The following is a 13,568-nucleotide window of genomic DNA, read 5'->3' on the forward strand; positions in this document are numbered from 1 at the left end:
TATATAAAGCATAATTCTTTTACAGATACATGTTTGGATAAAGATATGCACATTTAAATAGATATGACTGTAACCATTTAGATAAAATTTAGAAGGATATGCTCCAGAATGTAACAAGGGTAATCCATGGGATATGAGAGTGTTTAGGAGGAAGATAGAGCTTTGCTTGTGCATCTGTATAATTTTTCTATGAAGAAGTAACAGTTTTTCCACTTTGTACATGAAAGATCCACACAATGAAAGAGGAATGTAAAGGCATTCTTAGCCTATTAATTGCATTTGAATTTCAAGTGTGTGTGTGTAAAGAGAGATATAGAATACACACACACATAAAGGTCCTCATTGAGATAAGCACTGAAGAAAAGACTAGAACAAAAACATCAAATATTTATCACTTATAGGTACAGGTTTACAGGTAAATTTTGTTTTTGATATTAAGTACTTTTCTTTTCAAAAATTTCCTTAGCATTGCAGTAACTCGTCTGTCCTCAAATCATTCCTGCCATCTTGCCATCTGTACTGGTTTGCCGGGGCTGCAGTACCAAGGTACCACAGACGGGGTGGTTTAGACAACGGAAATGCCTTGTCCCACTGTTCCGGAGGCCGGAAGTCTGAAATCAGGGTGTCAGCGGGGCTGGTTCTTTCCGAGGGCCGTGAGGGAGCTCTGCCCCGTGCCTCTCTCCCAGCTTCTCACAGCCTCAGCTTCCTTGGCTCGTAGATGGCCTTCTCCCGGCGTCTTCACATCCTCTTCCCTCTGTACGTGTCTGTCTCCATGTCCAAATCCTCCCACGCCCTTTTCCTGTAAGGACACAGTCATATTAGATTAAGGTCCACCCAAATGACCTCATCTTAACTGAATCATCTGCGATCCAAATAAGGTCACATCGACAGGTACCGGGGATTAAAAGTTCAACATCTTTGAGGGGGACATGACACCATCCAATGATTTTCCTGATAGCTCTATTGGGATGAAATTAATCATGACCTCATATTTACTTTGATGTGTGTATGGGCATCTGTCTTCAGAGTTACTTGGGTAATACGACATAAGTGGGTCTCAGAAGAGGAGAACGCCGTGCACTAAATCTACGGCAGAGTCAGTGAATCTCAGGCTGCCTCCAGCACACAGGAGATGCTCCAATAAACATTTGTTGAATAAAAGGTTTAAAAAAGAAAGGAGAAAATAATGCAAGAATGAGGAAGAAAACAGGGAAAGAAACAGAGAGGGGGATGGGGTCTGAGTTCTACAGCTTCCCAGGTCCCCAGCTCTGGGGCTCAATCCTGGCCAGCACAGAGGTCAGGGACGACCAGTTCCCAGAGATGATGAATAAGGCAGGACAGTCTAGGGGAGGGGAGGAGAGGGGAGAAGAGAGGAGAGAAAGTGGGATGGAGGCACGGAGGCTGGGGAAGAGGAAGATAGTGAAAAATGCAGTTTCCACTGTGACCACTAGGTGACAATATTAGCACGGGCCTGCAGCTGTCAACTGCCAGGATGAGCTTTGTCGCCCAACTGAAGTCTCCCGCTGCTATTAACCTAAGTGGGCATCTGTTGGTTTTTTTTTGTTTGTTTTTTGGGGTTTTTTTTTGTCCTCCTGACATCCACACCACCTTTTTCTGATAACAAGCACTTCAATTTTCCTTTGGGGAACTATCTCACTCCCATTAAGGTCTGCCATATACACTCGCAGAGGCTGTGCACTGTACAACTCCAGCGGATCCATCCATTTGGACTGCTGAGTGATGCTCATGGGAATTGAGCAGTGCCCAACCTATAGAACTGTCAAAGGCAGCCATTGAACAATGGTCCAATAAGTCACCCATCTTACTCCTGGCCTGGGTGGAGCTGATTCATTCTGACACGGATGCCAGGAAGCAATTGCCCAGTAATTTCCTGCTATGGGGATCTTTGGAGCTATCCTGGTTCTGGTTCTTTCCAACTCCAGTGATTCCTTTCTGATTTAGTTAGTCAGAGATGCTTTCTTTTGCCAACAAAGAACCGCAACAAGCAACAATCTATACCTCGAACCTCCCTCAAACGGAAAGCCAGACCCCAGCAAAGGGTGTGGAGTACTAAGGTTAAAGCTGGTCTTTACTCATTATCCATTCATTTGTTCACACAGTAAATATGTGGGGTACCTGCTGGACACCAGGCTCTGTTCTAGGTTCTGGGATACAGCAGTGAAAAAGCCAGACGTGGGTCCTGCCTTCACGGGATCTGCCTACTCAGAACATCCACAGTATATGGATAATCACAAATAGCTAGAGTTCCAATTGTGAGAAGTATTGTGAAGGAAAAGAATGGGATGCTATGTGGAAGATATTTCAAAATAAATAGCATTTATTTTAGCCTTGCTATGTAGAAGCACTTTCCGTGCCTTATAACAATCACCAGAACAATGCTGTGGGTTAAGCACTACTGCAGGTCCTGTCTCACAGATGCAAAAACAAAGCTTACATTAAATAGAAACATATATAATTAATAATTTACAAATATAAATATAAGTGGGGTTTCCCAGGATGCAGAACTTTCAATACTAAAACTGACGCAGTCCTGGGAAAATGGGGACAAGTTGTCACTGTAATCAATATGTTGGCTAAGGTCGCACTGTTAGGGAGTGATGGGGTGGGTGCTGACTCCAGATCTAGTTTGAGTCCAAAGCTCATGTACACAGTGACCACCCCACGGGCACCTCAGATGGTGTGGGCCGTCTTTGGAGAAATGGAAGCGAGCGGGAGAGGCTGAAGGCAGGAGGTCAGAAAGGAGGCTGAGGCACTGGTCCAGCAAGGGATGGGAGTGGAGGTGAAAGGATGGCTTTCACCGTTCAGTAACTGTTTGGGTGTGAAGGGTGAAGAGGGCAGAAGAACTGGGATGACTCAAGGGTTTTGGCTCAGAATGGGGTGGAAGTGGTCCACGGGGAAGAGGAAGAACTCAGATTGGCCATGTTGGGTTTGCCATCCTGATAGAAATGTTAGGAGGCAGTTGGAGAAGAATCTCAATTAGAGAATCCTGGTAGCTTGGCTTGTCAGAGCCCAGAGATGCGTTAGAGATTTATGCCTCAGGATCAGCCAGAGTTCCTGGTTGCAAACAACAGGCACTGACTTCTGATAAAATAAGCAAAAAGGGGACTTGTTAAGAAGGATATTGGGAGGCTCGTAGAACCAAGATAGAATACAAGAGGCAACCGAGGTAGGCTGGGTAGTAGGAATCAACTGCAGGACCCTCTGGTGGGGATGCCACTGCCACCACTGCCCCAGGACATTGGATGCCACGCTGCTGTCTCCGCTTCCACAGCCACTGAATAACGGCTACCAGTGCTGCTGTTGCGAGCGCAAATAAAACACTCTCCCTGTGCATTTGTATCAGTTGCAGAAGAGTCAAGTCCTGGGAAGAGGCATCTGATGAGCTGCGCCAGGTCACACGGCCCACGAGCCCATGCCAGGGGACAGAGAGAGTGAGTCCCTGGCTTGTCAGTTTTCCTCTTGGGAGAAGGTGCCCTGCCTTCTAGCGACATTCACACAGTGGATGATTTCCCATATACAAAAAGGATGTTCAGATGCCAGGTAGCCAAAACGAATAAATGAATGATAATAAAACGTCTAGTATGACTCCTGCAGCTCTCAGATACACTCACGCCATTTTATAGAGGATGCTCAAAGCAAAGCCCTGTGGTGCAATGAGCAGAGTGGTCCAGAAGTTCTCCCGGGGGTGCCCGGACACTGAGCCAGCGAAGTCATGCAGCGGGAAGCGCTTCCCTCTTACCTCCCTTGAGAGCAGGGTCCTTTCCTCAGCAGAGGGGGCTGTACCTTCCCATGGTCCCCAACATCCTCAGAGCAGCTGGAGCCCCTAGGCAAACCCTGTGAACCACAGGCACCCCTCATCCACTCTGCCTGGGGCCCGGCTGTTAGTTGTGTCCCTTCCTGATGAGGTCGACCTCACATGCTCCCCACAAGAAGGCAGAGCAAAGAGGGGGATCCCTCCGCTGGAAGGCAACCTACCCTGCCTGTGAGTCCAGTCAAAACGGGGCCCTCATGCCTCCCTGTGCCATGATGGGAGAATGGGGGACTGTGCATTTTCCTCTATCCCTGACCCTCAGTTTACTATTTACACGATAAATCCTCTTACCTTAACCCATGCTGTGAGATATCTCTGAATTTTTCCTGAGCCCTATTCGACGACAAGTGGAGACCCCAGAGAGCCCCACCACGCAGAGCAATGCTTTGCCAACGTCCTACTTCAGACAAGGCCACGGAGCAAACCCCTTCTCCGCCCTACTCTAATTTCCCTTTCTGCCTCCTCTTCCCCCAATCAATGCCGCCTTCTTTGTCCTGGATCCCCTGGTACCCTAAATCCTTCTTTTTAGGGGAAAAGCTTTCAAGAACTTCATCCTCCACACTGAAGCTCCAGGGACTCAGTTAACTCCGTCTCCCAGGGAGATGTGCACATTTGGGAAAGGCAATGCTCAACAGCTTCAAATGCACCAAGAGAGAGGTGGTGGCATCCACGGAGAAACCGGAAGTAGATTGTCTGGGGGGAGGGAATGTCCCAGGTTCCCCTAAATTAAAACATGGAGATCCTGCCTGTAAGTGAGGCTGGTTCCACTAGCCTTTCACTCTCCTCCTTCTGCACACTATCAAGTTGGGGAGTCGTAGAAGCCTGGACACAGGACAGAGGACACAGGACAGAGGACCAGAGGGCTCCGGCCTAGTTGAGGCAAGGCTGGTGCCCCCACGCTCCCACCTGGCTGCCTCCTCAGGCTGGTTGCCAGGATTCCAGCACCAGGCTGGACGTGTCCTGCCTCCTTCCCCTGTTAGACTGGGGGCTACCAAGAGCAGAGACCCTGTTGGCATCATTCTGTAGTGTTCGAAATGGCCAGCAGGCTACCCCAGATGTAGCAGGGCGTCAAGAAAGCCATGTGTCACCATTCAGAGGGCGGCAGCACTTGGTGCTTATCCTGGCAAAAAAAAGACCCGCTGAATTTTAGGAAGAGGTTCCCTCAGTTCCCAGGAGACCCCTGGCAACTCCTCCCACCCTACCCAATCTCTGCTGATGTTCACCTGCCCAGGCTGCTATTAGGCCATAGAGTATTTTTGTGTAAATTATAAAAAGGTGTGCTTCCCTCTTAGATTCGTATATTTATTAAACTGGGAAGTTGTTTTAATAAATATACAAATCAAGGCCGCCTGTCAGGTGAACGGTGACCCCTCGGGTTGTGCAGTGCACAACCTGCCCACCTTTACCAAACAGCCCTGGACACCACTCTCTCCTCCAATAGCCATGTGTTCCCCAAGTGCACAGAGACCCTTTTGCCTCAGTAGGAATAAGGTGATGGGCCTTGCTCTGAGGCGCCAGGATCCCTTCCGTGTCTGGACATCATGCCCCCCGGTTTCTTCTAAGAGCCCAGTCTGTGTTGGGAACAGTCTTTGATGACACTGTAGTAAACAGGGGTGGCCTCCTGGGGCGGGAGCTCGGGCTGAGCCAGCAGGCACTGAAATGGCCCATGGAAGGCGTCCTGGAAGCGCTGGGACATGAGGGTGTAGACAATGGGGTTGACGGTGCTGTTCACGTAGGTGCAGAGGCGGCAGAAGAGCAGGAAGCCCAGGCTGAGGCAGGGCGGGCTCAGGCAGGAGTTTGCCACCACCGGGGTGTGGTAGGGCAGCCACAGCGGAGCGAAGAGGACCACCACCACAGCCAGCATCTTGGTGACCTGCCAGGCAAGACAGGAAAGAAGGACACATGGGCACCAAGGGAGAATTGCAAAGCCCCAGGTCTCTCCGCGAGCTTTCAAGAGGAGTGAGCCGAAGGAGCAGCCGGGCGTTTGCCAGGCTGTGCCCCCTGCATGCCCTCCCTTAAACTCCATCCACACCGAGAAACCTTCTCTGCATCCTTCCACGCCCTGCTCGAGTCACTTTACTGGGAAACCGCCCGCGCTCCAATCCACCTGCGAAGCCCTGGATGGGCCACCCAGCAAATTCATTAATCCACCAAGCCACAGTCTCTTCCCTCAGAAGATGGAGACACGGCCCTGCCCTCCTCACAGGTGGATGTGAGGATGGAGGAGTGAGTGCAGGTAAAGGACCGAGAGCAGTGCCCGGCAGCGCGTAATAAATACCATGTGGGCGACTGCTGCTGCCGCTAACACAGCCTCTACTGCCCTGACCATCACAGTCGCATGGGGTCAGAGCCGGGCAGAGCGAGGCTGGAATCCTCGTCCCCCCACTCACCAGCTGTTGAGCCTTGGACATGCCTCTCTGTCCAGCCACACACCCGCTTCTGGAACTTTCACTCCCGCTGCTCCCCTCCTCCTGAGGCTCCTTCCTGCCTTTGCCCACGACTGCCTGTGACGCCCTCCCCCCCACTCCTCCTCACATCCTGACTCTTCAGACCTCGGCCGCACTTCCCTGAAGCATCGACTAAGTAAAGCCTCCTGGAGGTGGTTCGTGCTGGAAGGGGTTTCAAAAGATGCACAGTTTCTAAATTCCAGAATGAAAATGCCACAAGGGGGCATCTGCCAACGGGAGAGAGGGACATCCCGAATACAGAGAGGCCAGCGGGCACCCAGGCCTCCCCCTACCCTGGGCACTCACTGGCCCCTTCAGAGACCAAACCTTGGGTGATAAAAGTTCTCTTACTGGAGCTTAAATAGCTCAAACAGCCCTGGAACTGGACCTGGGCGGAAAACCCTGGCTACACCCGATCAGCCCTGAGGAATAGGGAGAGACAACTTTCTCATCAAGAAAGAAGTTAGCCTGGAATGTTCCAGCACACGACTGCTTCTCAGAGTCCATGAATTTGGCTCCCATGCGCCACCTCTCCAAAGAGACCTGGCCCTGAGTCAGTAAACTTCAGTGCTAGAATACTCTCCAGGAACCGGAAACCTCAGGAATCCCTAGTCAGTCCTGACTCCTGGTTTTGCCAAATTCAGATTCAATTCCATCCCATTTTAGGTTCATTTGGGTGATAAATACTGGATGGCAGTGTGTGGGCTCTGGAGCCAGGTCCTGGGTTCAAATCTTAGTTCCGGCACTCACCAGTTCTGTAACCTTGGGCAACCCCTCTGTGACTCAGTTTCCTTACCTGTCAAGCTGAGACGGTAACAGTACATACATCACCGAGTTGTAAAAATTCATGAGGTTAACTTGTGACAAGTGCTTGGATCAATGCCTGACACACAGCTAATGCCCAATAAATGTTAGCCATTGTCATTATTGTTATTACTAATATCATTCTTATTATTCTCCACCTTGCACTCCTTGACATTCTGCTTTCATTTAATGCCTCTCCTCTGTTGCAACTGTACATTGCATTCTGCCAGGGCCCTCTTAGGCATCGAAGAAAGCTCAGTCCGTAGACCTCACACTATCAAAAAAGAAATTAATGCTCCCACAGAACAATAATAACAGGTACCATATATTGAACACTTCCTACATGCCGGATTTATAACATTCACTACCATCCATTGAGGTAGATAGGCACTTTATTCTCATTTTACAGAGGAGGAAATCACAGCTCAGAGAGGTGAAGTGACTTACCCAAAGTCACACAGCAAGACATTAGCAAAGTCAGGGGCTAGAACCCAGGTCTGGAATATTCTTTTCATCACCAGAAGTTTCACCTAAAGCATAGGTCAGGCTGGGGTTGGATCCCAGTCCTTCCAGTTTAAACAGAGTAGTAAATAAGCCGCTGGGAGGGAAGGAGGAGCTATTCGCTGGAGCCCAAGGTGGTGATGGGGCCAACGGCCAGAGATGAATATTTCAGACCTGCTCAGCCTGTGTCTCACCCCCTTTCCTCTAAACACCGCCTTGAGCTAAGGTGCCTGCAAGCAGGATGGACCAGAGGGGGTATCTGAGGCTCTGCAGGAGCCCCCAGCAGTGCACCCACCCTGGGAGGCAGGGAGGTGGCTCAGAGGGTCCTTGCCTGGCTCAGGAGTGACTCGGCCAGAACGAGGTATCCTCCCCTTTCCCCCAAAAGCTGAGGGTGGGGCGGAAGGCTGAAGATAAAGACCAGCCGGGCCCTGAGAGCTCTCCTCCCCACCCCACCCCATTCCTAGGAAACCCTTGGGAGGCCACACTTGTGGGGGTGAAGGATATGAGGAGTCCCCACACTTGGGTTCCTGCCCCAGCTCCCTTGCTGTCACCTTCGTCACTCCCTGGTCCCTTCTGGGCCTGTTTCCTTGTCCATAAACGTAGATATCAAACCTCCCCAACAGGGATGATATCAGGAAGGATCACAGAATCAGGCACACAGTAAGTGCTCAATAAATACTGGATCTCTCCTGACCTCACCACAACCCATGCCCCTCTTGGGGTCTCAGGCTCACCGGGTCCCTTGAGGCAACTTAAGTGTCAGATGGACACTTCGTTTTGCCGTCAGTTAAAGAGGAAAAAGGCTACTGTGTAGCTCCTCGTTGTGGAAGTTTAAAAACAAGCAACATTAACGGAGCATTTAGTTTGTGACATGCAGTGGGCTAAAGAATTTACCTAGTTAATCTCATTTCTCAGGACACTCCAACGTGGTCAGCTCTGCCATTCCGGAAACAACAGGAGAGGAAACCGAGGCTCAGAACGTTGATGGTCTCCATAGACACCTCTATTAAGTGGCACAATAGGGATTTGAACTGGAGGAGTTGACTGCAGAAGAGGAGCCCAAGCTTCCACCCATGAATCTGCGGGCTCAGCACAGGGGTCCCAGTGAGGACGGGGTCCCTACCTGCTTCCGGGAGTTGAAGGCGCCTCTCCCGCCCCGGGAGGAGAAGAGAGCTTGACCAGAGGGGCCGCCCTGGTGCGCAGAGCCCGAGCGCCCCGGGTCGCCAGGAGGCAGCGTCCCGAGGAGGAGGACCGGGCTTTGAGCGCGTGGAACACGGCGGCCAGGCCGGGGGCAGCGCGTGGGAGAACGCGGAGGCCAGGAAACAGACGGGCCCGCAGAGGGAACGCGGTACTGCGCTGCACCTGCACCCGGTCGGCGTACGCGGTCTCGTGCGTGTCCACCAGGAAGAGCCAGAGCACGCAGTAGGCGCCAGTGCCCAGCCACCCCCACGCCGCGATGCGCTTGGCCCGCGCCGCGGTGCACAGAGCCCGGGCGCGCAGCGGACGGCAGATGGCGAGGTAGGGCTCCACGGAGAACGCGGCGATGGAGCCTGTGGACGCGCTCATGCCCAAGTACTGCAGGTAGGTGACGCCCGGTCAGCCTGCGTGGCCGAAGACCCAAACCCGGGCCAACGCCGCCTCGGCCACAGTGGGCACTCCCGCCACAAGAGCACCAGCAGATCCGCCTCGGCCAGGTTCACCAGGTAACGGTTGATTGGTGGGTGTGACCAAGTGGCGGCTCCAGAACACCACCAGGACCACCATGGCGTTGCCTGCCACACCCACGGCACACACGAGGGGCACCAGGGTCAAAGTCGCCATCTGTACAGCCAGTGAAGGCCGGGGCATAGTGCCCAGGCCCGACGCATTCACGCGCTCAGGGCGTTCGGTGGGGTTCTCCATGCGCCCCTGTCCGCGCTGACCCCCTAAGGCCTCGGGGAGTTGGCGAATTCCTCCCAGCTCCAAAGGTGTCCTCCGGGGATCTGGGGACGCTCTTCGTGCGGGAAGCTGGGGGTCCCGCGGCTGTCTTCAACTGAACTGGTTTCTCAGCTCCGTGAAGTGTCTCATGCCGCTGCACGGGACGGTGGGGACTCCGAGGAATCAGGAGCCTGATTCGCTAACCTTTCTGTTCGCCCTCCTTTCCGCGACCACCCCTGGCCGGCTCCTCTGCCGGCGTAGCTGCTCTCTCGGATAGGGCTTGGCTGGTTCTGGTTGCCCCAGCGCAGCGCCAGTTCTTTCCCGCAGCTCCTGGCACCGCACCCTGGACACCCGGGGTCGGGTGGGGGGTGCCGGGTGCCGTGGGGAAGGGATGCTAAAAGAGCAGAGGTTTCTGGCGCCCCACTCGCGCCCTTTGCCCTGGGCTTTCCCTCTCTCCCTTTCCCTTCCTCCCTCCCCCTCCCTCCCTTTCCAGAGTCTACAGGAGCAGCTGCACTGGGCAACCGGGGAGGAGCCCCGGGACACACTTCTGTAATTCTGTCCTGTCTTCACTGGCAGAAACCTCAGCCCTGCTGTTGAGGAATGGGGAACCGAGGCCCAGAGCTGCGGGGAAAGGAAGGAATTTGCCCATCTAGACTCGGGCTGGTCCTGTCTCCTCCTAGACTTTTCACCTGCTTGTCACCTCATCACTTTCTCCTGCTTACCTTTCCCAGCCTTCTTTTCCTCCTCCTGGAGAGGATCTTCAGTCTTAGAGGACGGGCCCCACCCCCACAGGAACTCCTGCCGTGTCTAAGACTGTGCCACGCACGAGGCACAAACCAGCTCGGGGCATTTAGCTCTGTGCCTGCTGCAGAAAAGCTGTGTGATGATAGTGGAATGACCGAAAGAACTTGTTTCTTCACTGGAGAAAGCTTCCTGAAGGTGGGGTCTCATTGACCCTCCTAGAAGGCATAAAGGCTGCTTTCCAGGGGGCCCGGCTCTGGCCGCACGGGGCAGGTGCTGAGGGATTATTCAATGCGGATGATGCATCAGTTACGCTCTCTGAAAATTACTTCATCTGTGAAACGGAATAATAATAACAGGATTCACCTCTGAGTGTCCTTGAGAGGCTCACATGAGCCCTGTGGGGAAAACCCATGTAAAGTGCTGGAACTGTGCTGGTCTGTGGCAAAGGGTGAATGCACTAGAGACACTGCAGTTACTGTATCTATGTCTCTCTCCTCCCTCCTTAAGGTCTGAGCACAGTTTGGACCCCAAACTCACAGTCTACAGATCTGATAAGTGGGCGGGAAATGAATGAGAGGAATCTTGGCAGGAGAGTCTTTTGGGGGCACCAGTCAGGGTCCGGGACATCCCGCCTTGTCAGCCTTCATAACAAAGGATGATGTGTGTGTGAAGCACATGTTATCACCTGGTGATGCTGTGTGTGCTTTGCATGTGTTAATTCACTCTGTGCCTGCAACATCCTATGGGGAACGAATCATTAGATCCCCATTTTACAGACAAAGAAACTGAGGACCTGAGCAGTAACTTGCTCAAGGATACTTAGGTTAGTGTGTAGGGGGGGCTACTGGGATTTGAATCCAGTCATTTGGCGGTGGAGTCCAAGTTCTTACCCACCACACTACACTTCCTCTCAGCATTACCCTCCACCCCAACCCTAGCTGTCCCTTACTCGGCTCTTCCCAAGTGGAAATGGACTAAGTGTGTCTAAAGTGGAACTCACTTTTCCGTATCCCACCTCATCCGTCTCTCGTCTTCCCCACGTCAGTGAAGTCATCTTGGCCAAGGCACCAGTTGCGGAAGCGTCTACCCAGTTGATAGAGTCAAATATTCAGGAAGTCTTATTTCTCCTTCACCCCTGACATCCAATGCTTAAGCAAGTTCCTGAATTCTACCTCCAAAACACACCTCAGATTAATCCACTGTTCACTGCAATGTTGTCTACCAACACTTTTGTCGACCCATCCCCTCTTGTTTGGACAATTGTAATTATTTCCCAGCGGGTCTCTCTGCTACATTTTTGCTCCTAACTCCACAGTTAATTCTTCATACAGAACCAAGTGATCTCTTAAAAATAGAAGCCACTTTTCTGCTTCCGCCCTTCGATGGCATCCTTCCACACTCAAACTGATCCACACTCTTTACCGAAGCCCCAGAATGCTCTGCGTGATGTGGCCCCTCCCTGCCTCTTCCTCTTGCTCCTGATGCTTCACTCATAGCCTCCATCTTTCTATTCAGCCCACATGCTGTAACGGGTTGAATAGCATCCCCCTAAAATTCGTGTCCACCCAGAGCCTCAGAATGTGACCTTATTTGGATGTAGGGTCTTTGCAGATGTGATTAGTTAAGATGAGGTCATACTGGATTAGGGCGGCCCTAAATCTAATGCATGATGTCTTTCTGAGAATGGAGAGGGAGATTCAGCCACAGAGACACAGAGGAGACATTCACAGGGAAGAGGGCCATGTGATGATGGAGGCAGAGATGGCAGTGACGCAGCTACAAGCCAAGGAATGCCAAGGATGGCCAGCACCCACCAGAAGCTAGGAAGAGGCAAGAAAAGATCCTCCCCTTGAGCCTTCATGGGGAGCACGGCTCTGCAGACACCGTGACTTCTGACTTCTAGCCTCCGGAAACTGTAAGAGGATAAGCTTCTGTTGCTTTAAGGCACTCAGTGTGGTAATTTGTTACCGGAGCCCTAGAAGATGTAGAGCTCCTTCCTGCCTCAGAGCCTTTGCACTTGCTGTTCCCTCTACCTGGAATTCTCTCAGGCTACTCATCACATGGCTGGTTCCGGCTCATCCCTCAGGTCGCCACTCAGATCTGTCTCCTCAGAGATGCCTCCCTCAGCCACCCCAGCTAAGGTCACACCCCCAAATTACTGTGAACCGTGACTCCTCGTTTAATTTTCCTCATAGTACTTACCACCCTGAAATTATTTTGTGGGTTTTTTTTGAGGATTTATTTGTTATCTTTCTCATCGCAACAGAATGCGGGCTACATAAGAACCACAGCTTTATCTCCAGTACTCAGACAAGTACCGTGTCCATGGGAGGAACTCAGTAGATATTCGTTAAGCAAACCAATCAAGCAAAGGCTCAGAATGGTTGAAAAAGAAAACTTACTGAGTGTCCCACCGTCAGGCAGTGGCAGAGCTGTGCTTTAAACACAGGCTGTCTAACTCACCACCATTATAGCACATAGTACATGATAGAAATAAAGGACGGAATAAATAAATCCATGCAGGACAATACATGACTCTCACGCGCAGAATTCCTCAGGATTTATGTAGCTCCTCCTCCCTTGGGGGCTATAAGCAGAGTCACTGGATGGTCGTTCTGCTTGACTGCCCACCATCACTTCCATCTGGACAAGTAATTTAAGCCACGCATTTCACTCTGTTTGCCCAATACCCACAAAAAATGCATTTTACAGAGCATCCCAGTATTCACATACGTACATTCACACGCACATACGTAGAGCTGAAACGAGTTTTACAAAATTACATTTATGCTTCCTATGAGCGACGTCTGCTGGTATTTTCTATTCTACTTCATTTTTTAGAAATACTGGTTACACTCTGCTAATTTGGTTCCTGATCCCCGGTGGTGACAAATGGCTCAGCCAGTGTTGGTCATCCCAATTCCCCTTACCAAGCGACGGCGCTGGGAATAAACAGGAGACTAATTCTAGTTAATGAGTCATGAAGGGGGGGGGATTGTAGGAGGGCTTCTAGAAGGTTCTATTCTTATGTGGCCAGTTGAGAAGGAAGGAGAGGGAGAGACGGAAAGAGAGAGACAGAGAGAGACGGAGTCAGAGAGAGACAAAGAGATCCTGCGCATGCGTGCCTCGGAGAGGGCGTGCCTCCGTCCAGGAGCTCTAAAGGCCTTTCTCCCTGACCTTCCTCCCAGCCTTGGTGGAGGAGAGATTGAGCAGTCATCCACGCCACTCTCAGGGGAGGGCTCCCACGGAGAGTCTGCTGCAAACACTCCAGGTGAGGCTACAGAGGGAGCAGGTTGGGTGACTTTGCCCCTGGGCATCTGGGA

General features: G+C 51.8%; 1 long non-coding RNA gene and 1 pseudogene across 1 annotated transcript in view; one reads left to right on the plus strand and one right to left on the minus strand.

The window, feature by feature from the left end:
* Positions 1-9,862, minus strand: LOC100071217 (thyrotropin-releasing hormone receptor-like; annotated as a pseudogene).
* Positions 8,907-13,568, plus strand: part of LOC138920232 (uncharacterized) — a 13,859-nt gene continuing 9,197 nt past the window's right edge. Inside the window, exon 1 of the long non-coding RNA XR_011431070.1 lies at positions 8,907-9,165. This is a non-coding gene — a long non-coding RNA (uncharacterized lncRNA). The remainder of the gene's footprint in view (positions 9,166-13,568) is intronic.

The sequence above is a fragment of the Equus caballus genome, chromosome 22 (assembly GCF_041296265.1).
Source record: "Equus caballus isolate H_3958 breed thoroughbred chromosome 22, TB-T2T, whole genome shotgun sequence".
Lineage (NCBI taxonomy): Eukaryota > Metazoa > Chordata > Mammalia > Perissodactyla > Equidae > Equus > Equus caballus.